Genomic DNA, 19277 nt, shown 5'->3' with positions numbered 1-19277 from the left:
ATAGCAAAAAAGCTACGATAGCAAGACTTCAAATCATAAAATAACAATGTCCCTAAACTACAAACGATGGAGTTGTTTGTAGCTGAAATTAGATGTTTGTAGTTACCATTAAACACATCAAAAACGAATGGAATGAAATCGAGTATTTTTCAACTAAACTAACCAAACATAACCTATTCTAATCAACATATGTAACCTGAAGTCTGAAGTAAAAACTAACGTATTTTAGAATGTTTTATTTGTGAAAAAGCATCTACCCTCAACATCTAACCTGACTTCCGAATTCTAAAACGAACTCATGGTAGTATGTTGGAAATGATTCTTAATCCTGAACATCTAACATGAGTTCGTATTTGAATTCGAGAGTCAGGTTAGGTGTTGAGCGTAGATGCTTTTTTCCAAATGAAGCATTCTAAAAGACGTTAGTTTTTACTTCAGATTTCAGATTACATATGTTGGTTAGGATAGGTTATATTAGGTTAGTTTAGTTCATTTTTGATGTGTTTAAGTAACTACAAACATCTAATTTCAGCTACAATCAACTCCATTGTTTGTAGTTTGAGGACAATTGTTATTTTATGTTATTTTAAGAATATAAAATATAGTAATATTTTGTTGTTACTACAATAAACCACAATCCATTTAGAACCTATTTCAGAACTTTTTGGCACATTATTACTCGTCCTCCGTAGTTAGAATAATATCAATAGTGCTTTCTCAGTAACCGATAAGCGGGTTCCAACGTGATGGAGCTGCTACCTACATATATTGACCATAACGCTAGCTCACGCGAATAAAGTAATTAGACATGGTTTTTCTTCCGACTTTACAATTTTACAAATAACAATATTTATTGCTAATCAAGATTTGTTGGAAAATGCTTCATAGCCTACCATACTCAAAAAATCTAACTGGTTGGTACTTCTGTTCAAACCAAAAAAAATTTTAGCAGAATACTTATAGACACACAGACACAAGTAATTTACCACGGGTAGCTCTATTCAAAGTTATGGAATGTTTCTATGAGATGAGGACTGGCTTGTTTTCATCAGAGTCAATGTTCAATCCAGTCATTCAAATTAAAATTTGTTGCAGCAATGAGATTTACAAATGATGCAATATAACGGGTCTTCTTGCAGAAGACCGAACTTTGACAATTGACAACGGCCAAATAATAAAATTGTTTTATCAAAATGGGTGCTCTGTTCGGGCAACGTACCGAGCGCTTCGCCATTTTGTGGTCTCCATAGTCCTGTCGGTAGAGAGGAATGGGTACGCGAAGAAACAAAATTGTCGAATTTGAAACGATAACAGTCAATATAAGATCCAAGAACGTCCAATGCATCCCGAGAAAGCCACTGTTTGGTGTGGATTTTAGGCTGGCGGCGGCAGCGGTAAATATTTCTTTGAGAACGACGTTGGCCAGGCCATCACTATCGACGGTGAGCACTATAGGTTTAAATCTGTTTAAAATCTGTGCGAGCACTATAGGTCGATGATTAACAACTCTTTTGGCCTGAACTGGATGATCTGGATACCAACCACATGTGTTTTCAACAGGATGGCGCTACGTGCCGACAGCTCATGCCATATTCGATATTTTGCACAAGGGATTTGAGAGGGTATGGTCATTTCACGTGGAGGTGATGTGAACTCGCCACCGAGATCGTGCGACTTGACCCCGTTAGACTTTTTCTTGTGTGGTTTTTTCAAGTCGCAGATGCTTGCGAATAAGCCATTAACTCCAGCGGTCTTCGAAGCCAATATAACCCATGCTATCGGTCAAATTCAGCCTGATTTATGCGCCAGAATCATGGAAAATTCGACGTTTAGGATGCGCTCCACCCAGAGAAGCCGTGGCATACATTTGAACGATCTTATATTACACACGTAATGGCGCTTGGAATAAAAACGAATAAAAACTCCAGATGATATGTTACAAATACTTTGTTTTATTCAAATTTGAAGGGAGGACGCGCTTAATGAAATACCTTTCATTTGGGACATTGGTATTCACTGATCGATATGACCGCATTTGTTTAATTATTATTTTGAAACAGATGCAATTCATTCACGTTAAAATCTTCCTCGTAACAAAAACAAGTTTATTTAACAAATTCCTGTCTTTTGATTTGCAAGGCTTTGTTAAATGTTCCTGTTTTTGGTCAATAGTTACAAATTATTTGATGCATTTCTGGTTGTACGTACGTACACCCATACAATACCTTTTTGGGACATTTTTATTCTCCACACTTTCACAATAATGTAAAAATTATCGAACGTTCACACCACTTTTCGTATATCTGGTGACGTTATGCTTTTTTCGCTAAATTGCTTTTTTGGAGTCATTTCCGGAAGTTGCGGATTCACTCGATAGGTTATTTTTTCTTCAATATTTTTGAAATTACGTGCCGATTCATTTTTGGAATTGAAAAAATAGTAAAAATGAACCCATCATATCTGAAAGGAATTTTGTGTGCACTCCTTTACATAATAATTTCAGATGATCGTGATACCAATATCACACATGGCTAGGTTAGGTCCAAAGTGAGTAGGTCTCCACTGCAACCCAGAAGGGTTTATTGTGGCTCACACCCATTCACACTCGACCAAGTAAACCCAGCTTCTCAACGAAGCCGATAAGTTTGTATGGTGAATGGTCTTTCAGGTCAGACGGTAAGAGTACGGCTCTGACGAACTATAAAAACCTTATCGGTCCCCAGCGGGGCAGGCACAAAGCATGTGCTCTTCTGTTTCATCATTTTCTAAGCATAGGCAACACACACAGTCTTCCGACAGTCCGAGTCTCTGCATATGATGATTCAAATGACAGTGACCTGTGAGAAGGCCTGTTAGGCATCGTAGTTCATCCCTACTGTAATCCAACGACTCTGTGGTATGAAGCTTCGAAAAGTGAATAAATGCCTTACAGTAAGGCAATCATGGAAGATTCTGCCAGAAGTTCATAAATCTTCTTGCAATCCAGGTGTTCAATCTTTGTTTAGCAAAGCCTGAAGCGATGCCAATGACGGTTCTGTTCCGATGAAGCTGCTTGCAGCACCCCTCTTTGTAAGGGAGTCAGCAGCCTTACTGCCTTCCAGGCCAGTAAGGCCGGGAATCTAGGCCAGAGACAATCTGTTAAGTCTTCATATCCAAGAGAGTCGTTTTTGGCAAGATGCTACCAATTTAGGCGTTTCTCGGTAGGAGCTAGGAATTTCCAAAGCCGCTTGACTGATCGAAAATATTTTAATTGACTCATGTATGAGGTTGAATTCTTCCAATTTCCCCGCACACAATTCATTAGCGCAAATTCCCGCTTGAAATACAGTTGCATAGGTTCCTAGGCAGGTTGATATATCTGTCCTGGGTCTGCGACTGAAAACACCTGCACCAGAACCGGAAGGTGTTTTTGATCCATCTGTGAACCAACAACTATCTGCTCTTAATATTTCCTTCTCCCGGAAGACCCAGTTCTCTCTACTCGGGAACTGACTCTAAGGCAGTCCATAGTTGACAGTTGGAGGCATGAAGTCAGAGGTCATTCCAGAATGCTGTGACTTCCAGTGTCAACCGACAGTCTGTTGCACTCTGCATTAAATTAATTTGTGCAATTGGCAATGTGAACAAGTATATAAGCAGTCCATCTAGCCTCTCTCTCCAGAAAAATGTGGAGAGGAGGTAGATCTAGAAGGATCTCCATGGCTGCTGACGGTACCAACGGAACATTTTTGTAAATTATTTTCACCTTATTTTTATCTTTAGTTTCTTCTAGGTATGAACTATTACAATATTAGTCATTCATTGATGCAATTTCTCTCCAAGATTAACCAAGGCACTCTTACAAACTGAACAAGACAATTCAAATAATTTCACGTGTTTTTTACTCCAAAACGTTGTTGAAGGTACGTTCTTCAGCTACATTGACATCTGAGATTTTCTCTCTTGCCATATCCTAAGAAAATTAAAAATTTGATAAATTGACAACACCACATTTACTAGATCAATGTGGTTTTTCAGGATGAATCCAACGAATGGCCTGAGGCAAGTAAAAGTCCCACATAAAGAGAAATCCACATTGTGTACTACACGAGTTCAACCACTTTCGAAAAGTTGATGAAATTGGTTGTGAGAGGTATATTTCTATGATGTGACTTTAACGAAAAAATCTTCAGTAATCATTGTGAGAATCTTGGTCGGAGATGAACTCAAATAAGTGAAAAATATTTCAGAAAAAAGTAAACTTGCCTGTTCATGTTATCTCATGGGATAGAAAGAACGCCGGCCCAGTTCAGATCGAGATAGTGAAGAACAGGCCAAGACCAAGGAATAAACACGCAAGTCCGAAGCTTCGTAGTCTTATGATTATGAATATATGTACTACCGAATATTTGTAATATACTTCGGATGGTTTACCAAACTTTATAGGAAACAAAACGCAGTTCGATTGAATTCATGGTCAGCAATCGTTCAGTAATGTGGAGAAGAAGTTAAAACAGAACTTTTTCTGGCCAATCTAACAGAGGCAGCTTCAAACTATGATGAAATCTCTGGAACACCTTACCCTAGGTAGCTGGGGAAATATCAAAGCTACCTATTGGGATATGGTTACACTCTCGAAACTGATCACAGTGCTAACTTCAGGAGAGAAGTCTTCTTTCATTGTTGTTTTTTGTTTTGACTTGACATGCTTTTTCGAGACACATGCTAGGAGAACTGAAAGAATCGATGTCACTCATCTGTGAGTTGAAACTGATTAGGGTGTGTTTTATCACAATGGAAATCTTAAGATATAAGTGTCAAATTATTAATTCAGCTCACGAAAAGATTTTAGGAAAAAATTTGCGTATGCAGATATATGAATCAAAAATTGAATTAAAAAATGTGACCTAACCGTGATTTGAACCTGTCTTCCATTCTCTAGACATGCGCATTAACCAACTACGCTATCGGAGCCATCAAGTAAAATGATGGCCGATTGACATCTCCAATTAAGTCTTCCTTAGAGTTAGTGCAATGATAGTGAAATTTATTATTTGTGATGAACTGATCAACTAAATTTCACGGTAGAGTGGGACACATTTTTACAATTTCAGTATTTCATTCATATGTCTGCATACCGCAAATTTAATATCTCTCTTGTAAAAAACTCTTAAGTTCTTCAAATTATTCAAATGTAATTGCTATTTGATTATATGATTCTTGAAGTTTTATCAAAGATATAGATCCTCTTTGCTGATTAGTCAGCTTTTCCTATATTCTACAATAATTATGTTAGTATTTTATATTTGATGTTTTTCTGCTTAAAATTTCATATATTGTTAACAACTGAGGATGTCTTCAATTGTTATTGTTTCCGATTGTAATTATATGAGACGGATCAGCAATTAAGTTAAAGTTTCAGAGCTATTTCTCTCGCAATGATTAGAAACACTTTCGTTCTTGATATTTCATCTCCATTTAAGATAAGCTTCCTGGAAATAATAAGCAAGCGGATGAATTTCCTCGCTCTGGTCATTACCACGAAAATCATCGCTTATAAATTGCGATTTTATCACCTGACCATCTCAATTTAACGATTTCGATCGTGCAAACCGAGATTGCCCGAGCGTATCGCAGATGAGCGCAGATTCCGACGTAAGTTATCTAAGCGGTGTCCACTACATCAGGATATGTCGCTCGCTCTATGAATCTAGTAGGCGACATAGCATCACGCACGTGCAGTTAGCTGCGTGCCGATGTTCACTTTGCTGCGACGACAACCGATCACGTGATGTATCGTCGTATGCGTGCGTGCTCGTACGTAACGGCATCTGCATAGAGAACATTCGGAAAGTGATGTTTGGAATTTGAATATTGGGTTGTATGTATACCGAGTGTTCTTTCATACCGTATCTTGTTACTATTGCAACAATGCTTCAGTTCCGAAGAGCTAGTAGACATTATCAAGAACCTAAAAATGCTCAGCATTCTCATTGAAGAAGTCTCATTCATCTTCAAACAAAAGGTGACTTTCTACAGTATGTGAAAACAGAGAAACCTACTTTTTCTAGATCTGTTCATCCAGCTAAACTCCACCGGAACCCTATGAAACACAATCTGCCGATAACCCAGCAACGCCAATATATGTTGGTGGGTATTTACATACGGAATCTCATCCCTACTACAATCGGTCGTCGACACATTAGTTAAATAATGTTTCTGTCTAACTGAATCAACAAACAGAGAAGAAAACCACAAAAACCCTTCAAAATAATAACTACCGATTACAAATCATCAAATAAACCATCAATAAACGAATTGAAATTTTTCAGAAAACCAAACTCCGCCAAACAAGAACTAGTATCATCTCAGAATAAAAAACTGTGACACTTCCTTTTATCAAAACAATCTTAGGTAGAACAAACAAGTCAAACAATAACTAGTTTCGTCTAAGAATGAGAAACTGTGACATTTCCTTTCATCAAAAAAATAACGAATGAAACAGGATTAATATTGAGGAGAAAAAACATCGGTCAAACTAATGAAAAGAATATGCAAGACAATAAAAAAAACAAAACAAACCACCTCTTCACTCTTTCAACATCATTCCAGACATAAAATAAACTTCTAGTCCAAAATGCACACCAAAAAGTGGCTTTTTTGGGTCGCATTGGACGCTCTTGGATCTCGTGTGGATTGGTATCGTCCCAAATTCGACAATTTTATTTGTTTATGTACCCACTCATTCAGAAATGGGCCTCATCGCTAAAGATGATTTTTCGATGAAAATTAGGGCTACTTGTCAACTGCTTCAGAGACTAATCAGCGAATACACGTCGTTGTCCTGGGTCAGTTGAATTCTGTACGGGTGCGGGCCCAAGTTACGACGCAAAATTCGCCAAGTTGTGGTCTGCGAAGGGCTGAGTTTTTGTGAGTGACGCAAAATCGACTACCTCGGATTTTCCTGCACACCCTCACAGACAGCGGCGATGTTTTCGGCAGATTTTGCGTTTCTTTGACGTACGGGTGTTGGTCGATCGTTTACTGAACCAGTGGACTCAAATGTATCCATACAATTGCGAATAGTCCTCTCAGTAGGACGATTATGGGGACCGCAAAAGGGGGGAAGCGCGCGGTACGTTGCCCGAACAGAACACCAATTTTGATGAAACAATTTTATTATTTTCGCGTGTTGTTGAATGCTTTATTCGTCAATGGTTACTTATCAAAACAAGACTGAATAAATGACAACAAATTTGACAGATATAGCTTCTAAAAGATGACCGTTATCAATTGTCAAAGTTCGGAAGTCCCGGTTGGAAGATCCAATAGTTGAAAAACGGGGGTCACTCAAAAAGCTAGATGACACTTTTAATATTCCCAGTATTTGGAAACCATTAATCTGAAAGAATAATGACGATCAATTGAGGTAGAATACCGAAGTGATGAGAAAGATAAGTAAAGTCATCAACAACTCAACTAAGGTAGTAGAATCATCTCATCAGAAACATTGTCGCTATAATCTACGTAATAGACATAGATAAACATCTTAAGACTTATCTGAACACTAGTTATGTTCATGTGAAGAACAAAATAAATCTTAGGAATGCCAGCTGAGATATTTTCCTGAAAAAACAAATTTTCATATCTAGATATAGATATAATATAAATGATGATAATGATAATATAGATATAATAATAAAAGCACTGATTTTAACATTAATTGAATTTTCAAATTAAACTATTGAAAAACATGAACGGTTGTTAGGATACGGTGGGATAGTCTCGGGGGAAGCGTACAGAATATCATCGCTTTGTAGTCTAGGGCTGGTCTGATGAAAGTTTCATAAGTGCTTGAAGCTTCATAAGCTTGCCTTTCAGTGCTTTTAGCAGGTTTGCTCTTTTTCCACAGTTTCTCTCAGGTCGACCTCCCAGTTGAGGGCCCTCGTGAAGGTGACCCCCCAAGTAGGATACCGAATCTTGGAGTATGAGGTTTTCCCTAAGAGTCTGAGGGTGGGTAGTGGTTCGGATAACCTTGTTGTTCAGGTTTAGTATTTATGCTCCTGGGCAGGTATAGTGCAGAGGTATTGCAACAGGCACCGGACCTGCCGGAAGTTAATTCTTGACTTTCTAATTGGTGTGTGTTACCTTGAGATGTGTGGCGAGACAATAATGAGCTCCATGATTGTGGTAGTCTCTGTGAATCATCTCGTTTGTCAGGACAATTGGGGCCTTTTTTAATTTCATTGGCTTCACGAATTATCCAAGCTTGAAGAGTTTTTTCAGTGTCAATGGTTTTGGTATTTTTGAAGCTCATTGTATGGCCCGTTTCAAGGTGATGTTTCAAGAGGGATGACGATGGATCCGATTTCCGAATAGCTTGTTCACGTTCATAGGCTCTGTTGTAAATTATTCTATTAGTCTGGCCGATGTGAGTTCTGTGACAGGTTGAACATGGCATTTTGCCCCATTGGTATCGTGTCTTTGGGTGTTTGTGGAATGATAGAGATTTGATTGTTCGCTGTGAATACGCTATTGAATTGTGTGCGGAGAGATTGGAAGAATCCAACCTCATACACAAGTCAATAATAATATTCTCGGACAGTCAAGCGACGTTGGAACTTGGTTCCTACCAAGTAATGTGTCTAAATTGGTAGCAAATTGCCAAAAACGACTCGCCTCGATAGAAAGACTTAACATATTGTCTCTGGTCTGGATTTTTGACCATACTGGCCTAGAAGGAAATTGGGCTGCTGCAAGCAGTTTAATCGGACCAGAATCTGTCATTGCCATCGCTTTAGGCTTTGCCAAACAAAGATTGAACAACTGGATGGCAATAAGATTTATGGACTTCTTGCAGAATCTTCCAGGATTGGCTCACTCCAAGGCGTTTATTCATTCTTCGAAGCTTGATACCAAACAGTTGTTGGACTACAGCAGGGAAGAACTACTATGTTTAACAGGCCTTTTTATACGTCACTGTCATTTGAATCATTATATACAGAGAGCTGGACTGTCAGAAAACAGTGTGTGTTTGGAAAATGTTGAAACAGCAGAGCACATACTTTATGCCTGTCCCTCTGGGGACCGAATCAGGTTTTTAGAGTTCGGCAGAGCCGTACTCTTACCATCTGACCTGAAAGACCACTCACCATACAAACTAATCGGCTTCGTTAAGAAGCTGGGTTTATTTGATCGAGTGTGAACAGGTGTGAGTCAGAAGCAACCTTTGCAGGTTGCAGTGGAGGGTCGAATAGATCCACTCACTCTGGACCTAACTCAACTGTTCATACGTTGTACCTCTTCGAAATTTTAAGAAAATAACTCTATTCAAAGATGTTCACGTTATGCAAAGAAGTAATTTTCAGACACAAACTGGAAGAAGTCCTCCAGAAACAGCTGGTAGAAAGCCAAAACCTTTTCTTCCCAGTGTTACTTACTTTTTGAACAGACCAAAACTGTTTTCTCTTTCTTGAGGTTTCATTTGATAAAGGAGTGCTATTTAGTAAAACTCTTTGGTAATTTCTACTTTGTCGTTATGCCAGCTTCAAACCACAGTTTATCATCTTTCTTCTGGTTCTCTCTCAACTCGTCTATGGTCTATAGGTCTGGTTTCTCTGACACTACTGGTGTTTGTACTCCCTGTTCAGCTGATAACAAAGAAATGATATGCAAGAATCTGTACGATCTAATAAATTCAAAAAAAAGTTGATATAGCATGTGGTAGTGCGAATGATCTGGCTACAAGCCGTGCTTCAAAATAAATAATGAAAGTGAAAGCAAATTCATTTCGTTACATATAAGTATAATGTGTTTGAAAACTTCCCAAAATAGACTTTCATCGGGTCCTATATCTGCATTACCAAACTCTAAAGAATATTGAAATATTTTTACGTAATTCGATCTTTAGTCTCGGTGGAGTAGCATAAATAATAAATATATCTGTGTTGGGAATCACTCGTTAAAAGGTAAGACCTCATTAGTCCTTAGCTCGCACAAGTTTCTCAACTTCTGGGGGCGACAGCTGATTAACGGAAAAACAGATTTTAAACAGATTTTTTTTCTTTTTTTTTATAACAAATTCGGGAAAACCACTTTTTTATGGAAATGTACGTGCACGCGAAGAACAATCACTAGTAAAGACTCTAATGATTCGATGAGCATGTGAGATTTGTGAAGCGATCGAATGAACTAGCTGAATGTGCGCCGTTGCCTGCTACTGCAATGACATACAGATTATATTAATTTTTTGGTCGAACTATACGTTAAGTAGCAATATGAAATTCATATATTCATATTAAGAGAAAGAGTGGTTCTGGCTTTCAACTTCCCCATCTTTGGTATCTTCCAAAGAAAGCAAGAAAGTAATCAATAAAAAAAATAACACTAAACAAAGATGTGTTAGAGCATGCAAAGAAGTATGTTTAAAGGTGGTTGTTTCATGGTGTATTTCATCTGTTCGGACTTCCATTGTCTAATATAATATAAATTGATTTGAAATCCCTGAAAAAAATCAAAAAGATTAACCGAAAATAACAATGTTATCAAACAAAAAATTTAAATTACAAAGAAATAACATGCAAGCAACTACCAAAAAATAAAAAATTGAAATATTATTGAAAGCTGAAAATTAAAAAATATTATTAACAAAAAATGAAAAATAAAAATTAAAAGATTCCAAACCAAGTTACGTCACGACGTTTCGATTGTTAGTATCCACAATCGTCTTCGGGTTATAACTGAAATGCAAAGAAGTAACTTTCAGACACACACTGAAAGAAAAATACCTAAAAACAAATACATTTATACGAACACTTTTCTTTATTCAGTTTGTATTCCAAACATTCGTTATGGAATCGATAAAATTATAAGAAGAAGCACTTAATTCATTCATAAAATTACGATCTTAAGTCACGTATGAGTTCAATGGCATTCATTCGCTTATTTGATTCAATCTCAGCTATAGAAATCTTGTTCAAATTGAATGGAGTGTCTTTTTAGGAGAGAATAATTTTTGGGGAAGAACGGTTTTTGATTTTCTACTTATCTATGTTCATGTGGGAATCTTCCGAAGAAAGGAAGGAAAAAGTCAACACTATACAAAGATGTATAGATATTGGGAAGAAGTAACTTTCAGATACAAAGTGAAAGAAAATCCCTCTCGAAACCTTTCTTTCTTAAAAAATATTTTTTTGTAAAAATATACCCCTTCAATTTATACATATAAAGCTTATGTCTCAAATCATAAGTATAAGATTATAAATTCTCTGTATCGAGTCACTGCAAAAACAGTGTTGAGTTGAGAAATGTAAAAGTTGTCTGAAAATACAATAGCTTTTGATGATCCGGAATATATATTTTCATGGAATCAGTAGGAAAATTGTTATACAAGATATTCGATAGGAAGTTTTTATATTTTATAAAACAATTTATTCATTTATTTCATACACTATTCTACAGGATGAACCCAATTACAGAATAGGGAGTAACAGTGGCATTTACAATATGTAGTTACATAATATAATTTGTGAATAAATATAAAAAAATATTAAAAAACAGAACTGTCACTCAGCTGAGAATCTTTCGATTCATATAATATGGCAGTTGAATATATCTTGGACATGACTAACAGAATTAGAGGTATCGCACATTGTATAACTTGGAGATTTTTTCATTATATTTGTACGGGGAGTGTTGAGATAAAATGTGACACTATTCCTAGATGACCGTCTAGGAACCCAAAAATTCAACATATGTAACAGTTGAGAGCACTATAAAAATTGTGAGCCTTGAAGTTTAAAAGACATATTTTTAGGGAGCGCCTCTGTAGGGCTTCTAGTTGATTTATATGAACCTGATAGTTGGGACTCCACACGACAGATGCATATTCCAGCCTAGATCGAACAATTGAGAATCTTACCTTCTTAGACTTAATAGTTTAGTGGTATATAGTTGTCTGGTATAATTTGTTATTTTGCTATAATATTTAAACCAAAAGATAATAACTGTATACACTGGGTTCTGGTTTATTCCATGATTTATGAATAAATAAATAACATCTAAAAATGATAATGAATTAAAAACTAACGTACAATGTTTTTTTTCAGGGAACACGCTGGTCGCAGCCAACAAATGAACCGTGAACTGACGTTTTGAACTTTCAGTTTAGTGTCGATATCTCGAAAAAAAAAACGTGAGTGATATACATCGTTGTCTCTTATCTTCACCATCAGAACTGCTAGCTGAGCTCCCGGAAATATTTCATTTGAGGTAATGATACATTAGAAGCATACTAATTTTCCTAATATGTACTAAAAGTTCTTTCTGAAATAATGATGAGTTATTGGTATGAGTTTTTTGTTTAACGAAATAATGTTCAGTCTCATAAACAAACTTGCAAATATTTAAAATGATTTTTGTATCTGAAAATATCAATGTGTTAGGAATCACACATTAAAAGGTGAGACCTCGCAGCTCGCACAACTTTCGACTTCTGAGGGTTGTCGTTCATAGGGTTGCGACAGCTAGTTAACAGAAAAACAGATTTTTGAACAGATAAACAGAATTTTGCATAATCAAAAGGGCAACTTTTGTTCCATTCAATCAACTTTTTATGACCCAACGATTTGAACAATGGTGGTATGAGCTAAAAACCGATCTGTATATGTCTGACTTCATTCCTTATATGCTCGAATGTGGGTTTGCCGAACTGAGTTTATTTCGTTCACCGGTCTATTATTCAAGAACAGATAAGGTTCTGCAGAAATCGAAAACTAAATCAATTCAAAACACAGTGAAAGTAGAACGGATATTTTATTACATCGAACTGGTTTTTATGAACATTCAGTTCGAATTGCCAGTAAAGTACGACCAATCATTTTTTTCAGTTTATTACTGCGATATTTGCATGCCTTCGAATTCCTGGGAGAAGTGAATTTTAACAAGCTTGTCCGTTAACATTCTCTTTTACTGTTCATAAATGGAACGCATATTTTGCAATTTGAATATTATTCAAGTTGCCATATTTGCGATGGTCCGTGGGCTTGATTGAACGATATTAGAAGTTCAAAACAGGCTCGGCGATTGTAACGCAATGTTATGTGAAATATATTAGGGAAATGGATTTGGATAACCTCATGCTGAAGTTAGTCCAGAAAAACATGTTTTTCAGTTTTGTAGACTATATTTGCTTTATTCTCATCGGCTATGCTTACCTTTTGACACACAGTGTTTTCCAAAAGTTACGTTTAGTCAAGTGTAGATTTGATGCAATTCTAGGAAAATTTCAACTTCAGTTTCGTGAAGGATACTGTCAATTTTATTGAACTGTTCTTCACTCTCCCTTCATGTTTTTGTGTGTGTAAAAAAAGAAAGAATGGAAATGCTTTTTGTTAATCATTTATTTTTCCTTTTTTAGGAATCGCTGGAAATGTTCCTTGTCTGTTCATTTCATTACATATTATATAATTTGTGGATACGTAAATATGTGGGGGCATAAAAAAGTCAAGTTATTTTCCGTATTTTTTCAGGAAATAATTTCAGGAACACATAACGTTGGGGTGTATGAAGTAGTCTGTCAACTTGGGTTGATGGTTTGATTATGTTACCTACTCATATATATGTATAATATGGTAGCATAGCAAGTCATTCACAATTACGAAGAACAATTTGAATGGATATAAAATATAATAAAATTATCTACCATAGTGTCTATATTTATGAAAGTCGTTGAATATAGAGATGAAAAACAATATGAATCTTGTTACAAAAAGGCGATAAGAATGTTACATTTTAACAGTTGAAACATGTCAATAAAATAAACTAAGTTACTCTCTGATACAAGGAAGATTATTCAAATTTACATAATAAAATCCTTATGTGGTTTGAAATTATAATTTACTGGTAAAAGCCAAGTGGCTGCAGACCACAGAGAGAGATAAAAAACAATTGAGACTGACAGTTGTCCTGTGATTCAATTTGAAAAATCTTTCGTTTGTAAGTTTATGTTTGAGTGTGGAACAAAAGAGAACAGTTATGGTGCAAGTGTGATCAGAGTCAACTGCTGTTTTGTGAGATTATTAATGAGAAAACCCAATGTCAAAAAAATGAAAATTTATTATTAAAATGAAGTAAAGCCCTGCCTTAGGGAAGTTGTATATTCGTTATATTATTTAATTTTTTTTATTATGAGTTAAGTTATTGAGAATTTAGCATTGTTACTGATTTAAAAATCATGTAAACTTTTATCAATATTAAGTAAGAAGGCATAAATATCGCTGAGGTGATCAATGTCTGATCTTTTATTAAGACAATTATTTCATTGTAATATAAATGAAATTTCCAAGAACAACCTTTTAGATGTATTTCTTTCAATTGCTAAGATTTTAGTTGAATTGTAAGTCCATATTGTGACCTTCTTTAAAAACGTGATTGCTAAGAGCACATCTTTCAGAATATTTTCTACTATCACTTTTATGTGAAGTGATTCTATCTTTAAGTAGTCTTGACGTTTGACCAATATATTCATTACTACAATTGAAACATGGTATAGAATAAACTGAATGAGATTGAAAATTTGAAGGAGTTTTATCCTTAAGTTTTGAAAATAATTTATTAATGTTTAAAATGATTCTGAATGCTATTTTGATATTTAAATTATTGAAGATTCTTTTTAGTTTGGGTGTCATATCACTAATATATGGCAAAGAGGTGAAGACTATAGGAACTGGAGGTGGATCAGTCACAATTGTGTAATTATTTTATTGTAAAGGATATCTATCCAACTGGTTGTTATTATCACATTGAACGTCAATGGATGACGTACCCAGATCCTCTACTTATTTAGTAGTACGTACTACGATGCGCAGGGGTAGAGGTCTGTCTAAGCAATAAACCCGAGAACGCGACCCGAACGCAGGCAGACGCAGACATGACATACCATTTTAAATAAATATTTACAATATTTTTTATTAATCCAAAACTTCAGGTTTCTAACTTCCAATCTAACGAAATTCAGTACAATCTTTGAACCCCTATTTTTCTCCCTTGGGGGTGAAAATTCCTGATTCCTCTTCTTGATGATTATTTACGCTATACAAAGAACCTACCTGCATATTTCAAGATTCTAAGTCAAGTAGCTTCGGCTGTACGTTAATATAAGAGTGCCAATCAATCAATATGTACCCACCTTGTACCCTCGTTACCGTGGGAACCTACCCTATGTGTTATTCCAGGTCATGATCTGTCTATATATCAACTCACATTTGAATCCGTTGAATCCGTAGAGCCAACTTGAAACAAAGAGTATATTATAACACCTGTTCAAAAGCACAAGAAAAAGGAAAGCAGACACATGATAAGTGGGATTTTCAGATGTTTTTCATCTTAGATTTGGTACTGTGAAAGTCAATAAGAGTATCATCTAGTTTTTTATCGACCTTTTTGGGATTTTCACGTTCTACAATCTGAAAAATGAAAATGGAAACAGAAAACTTCATTGTATAAGTGGAATCTAAGAATTTTACACACAAAAGTCAGGTTGTCTGATGCACATAAAATTTTAAACCTATTCCTTTATTATGGGGCATAGTTACCTGGTCGCCTAACGAATACTCAGCTTATATCAAACTGCGTGTTCTGCTTGGAACTTTTCTTCCGTTTTCCTCATTATTCCTCTCCCCTACGTTTGCTCCGCTATATATCATACCCTACAAGATCCTAATTGACGCCTATCCGGAAGTGCATCGTTTCGCCATGGATCTGACATTCTATATTTATAGGATTAATAAATGCGCTCGAGCCAGAAGAACCATCGTCTGCAAATAAAGTATAGACCAGTAAGTGGGGAAAATATCAATTGTTTTCAGTTCGAAAATTGATTGATTATTGTTTGTGTTGTCTTGTATAAACATGAAGAAGAAATTGAGTAGTACTCGTCTTGTAAGGAAATTGAGCTTTCTCTGACAATTTTTCTAAATTTTGTCCTTTTTGACCTGAAAATGGAAAAGTCAGTGAGGAACTTTTCAGAGCTGTAAAAACCTCATTTCAGTTCACAGAAATCATAAATTAACTCAAAAACAAGTGGATAAAAAATATATTACGTAATGAATCATGTGGTTGAGCGCTAACTTATAACTCATATATCTTACAAATATACTGGATAATAATAAGGGAAATTCAGATATTTTCATAAAAAATGCCTTGTGGAAACTGTATTTAATTTTCAATTATAAAAAAGCGAGTACGTTTACCTTCGCTTCCACGATAAATAATCATGAATAGAGTATATGAGGTTATATCATTTTAAAAAAACGCTATTCCTATTTTGATTCCCTTCAAAAAATGCTTTTGTATATTTGATCCCACCACTTTTTCTAATTTACTACGAGCTACTGAAATTCGGGTCAATGTATAGAGATCTCATGAATGGTAAGAATTAGAGAATAATTGAATTATGGGAAAGTTACCTATTTTCGGATAATACTGAATACCAATACCAAAAATTCGACATTTCGAAATTCTATTCCTTGCTGTATCTTCTTCACGATGTTTGAGTTCCCTCGACAGTGGAGTTAGCGTAAAATGAATCTAACAAAGACACTGAAATTAAATCTTGATCCTATGTTAACTAATTATTGCAAAACTCGTGTCACGGTGCCCCGAAACAGCTGGATATATTTTCATGAAATATTTTGTGTATATTTGTGGGTATGGATATGTCGTAAAGTATATTTCATACCGTTTGGTGATTATGGTATCCCTATCCTATCCTATTTTTTTCATTTTTCATTTGAATATACCCTATGAAGATAATTTATGTGGCAGACAACGTTTACTGGGTCAGCGAGTATTTTTATAAACATCTAGACTACTAACCATTACCTAACCTAATGTGTACCTTATACACTGTGTCCAAAATAAGAATGAACAGCATGGGATATCGGAAATAGTAAGTGACACGGGTTCAATGGAATTAGAGAAAAGTAGCGCATTTATGTGCCTAATAATATGCCATTTAGAAAGTTTTAATATTCCGAGTAATTTTGGAGATATCCGAAAAAAAGTGAAATTTGAGAATTCCGTTTTAATTTTCTCCTAGCTTTATTTTCAAAGGAAATTCAAAACAAATAGCACTTTGTCATGGCCAATTTTCAAGAACTACAGGATAACATACGCAGAATTTTTCTGCGACGTTTCGTCTTTTAGAAAACATCATCAACTCTGTTTTTTCATACGGGCCGAAACTAAAGTATATCCTGTATACGACTCCATTTTTCATTGTGAATACAACTTATCACACAATATGATTTCATAACTATTTCTCGCGCATAATGAAAAGTGATTACTTAACCTGCTTTTCTTCCATTTTAGATAGTACGTGCTGAAAAAAATGACACATGTTTTGTTGTCATAATAATACGGTTGTTTGGTAGAATTTTTGACATATTACCGTTCCTACTTTTACATCTCGTTAACTACCTAATTTGTGTTGAAAATGGAAAATGGCAGCTTTTCGAATACTGAAAAATATGATATGTTGTCATGTTACATTTTGTGTCAGAGAAATTGTGTTGATGCTGAACGTGCGTACTCTAATAAGTATCCAGAGAGGCGACAACCTGGTAAATCAATATTTAGACTTTTAGTTCTTAATTCAAAAATATACGGATCATTTGAAAAAACCTGTGGTTTCTTGATAAAAGCAATCTAATGGAGAAAGTCAGCATGATGTGTTACAGACCGTTGTTTAAAATAATGAGATATCCACTCGCACCATTAAACATAATATCAAATGCACCGCTCACTGGATTGGTACTCATAGTAATACATCCTGGTCTGCAAGGTCCCCCGACCTAACCCCACTGAACTTTTTCCTTTGGGAATATATCAAAAATAAATTGTACTCTCATAATTTTCAAAATAAAGAAGATTTGCTGAAATTGGTTACTACTGCATCCTTTAACAATATTGTTCCGAATATGTTAAATCAAGTTTCAAAATCGTCTGTGAGACAAGCGTACTTGTGCTTAGAAAATAACGGCGGGTTATTTGAACACTTGTTATGAGTTTCTGTTTATTTCATATAATACATATTACCTCCTTTTGATATTACGACTCATCTTTGTACTCAACAACGCAAAAATTCCGGCAATTGGTAATCAATTCACATCATTTACTTACGTTATCGTGTAGTCCTTAAAAAGTGGCCATGGCAAAGTGCTATATGTTTTATATTACCTTTGAAAATAAAGCTAGGAGAAAATAAAAACGGAATTCTCAAATTTCGGATTTTCTCAGATATCTCCGAAACTATTCGGAATGTTAAAACTTTCTGAATGGCATATTATTAGGCATATAAATGCAGTACTTTTCTCTAATTCAATAGACTCCATATCATTTACCGTTTCCGATATCCCCATGCTGTTCATTCTTATCTTGGACACAATATAGATAATTTCTATTATAACTTATTGTTTTTCATTGTTATTTTTCCTAATGTTAATTATCATTTGTTAGGTTGATCAACATTTATCGGCCATCTCTACCTATAATTATTACGTACAAGAGTGAACAATGGGCCGTTTGGAAAAAGAACTTTGTGGCTGTTCATATATGTCACTCCATATTTCTCAAATCCTAAACTTTCGAAAGTATTTACAATTCTATCGTCATGTATATTTGTCATTCATTCCATGGGTCTTGTGGCATATTTTCATTGGTTAATATCAAAGTATGGCTTTACAATTGACCGCTGCTGGCGAGTTTCCCATCCATCCCATAAAATTGCATCTTCGTATCATTACTCTTGGTCATTACCCTATGTTGATAACACTGTATATTTTCAGTCCATTTTTTCGTGTGGATCTCAATATTTTAGTGAAAGATGCTGAATTGCTTAGAATATTTTGCTAAAATAGCGTTCAAATAGCGATCGGCTAGGTCTATTGTGAATATCAATGTTTTGAATCCATTTGCGTTTCTTTGAATGTATAATTAATTTGAAAATCGATAAAAAGGGTTTTTGACAGCTATTAGTTCTAGAGGCAGCGTCCAGAATTTTTCAGGAGACTTGTGGGAAGTCAAGGAATAAGGGTCTACATGAATTAGCAATGGGATCTAAAATGGTTGTCATAGGAACATGGGAAACACACCACAAATCCATGAGCTATAGTGTTTTTCACCTATGTTTAGGAAATGTACTCCCAAGTGAGTGGTTCGTAGGCCTTCCAACTAGGCTCAGGTCTCCTAGATGCCGTGAGCCTAGTGGAAGGCCTATGAATCACTCACCTCATATCGAA

The 19277-nt window shown here is 35.5% G+C and overlaps 1 protein-coding gene across 1 annotated transcript in view; it reads left to right on the top strand.

The window, feature by feature from the left end:
* LOC111511146 (uncharacterized) overlaps positions 1-19277 on the top strand; it is a 541917-nt gene that overhangs the window by 51558 nt on the left and 471082 nt on the right. The window contains exon 2 of the mRNA XM_074186424.1: positions 12087-12249. The gene's annotated coding sequence lies outside the window, so the exon portion shown is untranslated. The remainder of the gene's footprint in view (positions 1-12086; positions 12250-19277) is intronic.

The sequence above is a fragment of the Leptinotarsa decemlineata genome, unplaced genomic scaffold (assembly GCF_025532065.1).
Source record: "Leptinotarsa decemlineata unplaced genomic scaffold, Ldec_3_MD MMD2_tig00078422_RagTag_RagTag, whole genome shotgun sequence".
Classification (NCBI taxonomy): Eukaryota; Metazoa; Arthropoda; class Insecta; order Coleoptera; family Chrysomelidae; genus Leptinotarsa; species Leptinotarsa decemlineata.
The sequence above is the reverse complement of the archived record's forward strand: the minus strand, read 5'-3'. Positions and strand labels throughout refer to the sequence as shown.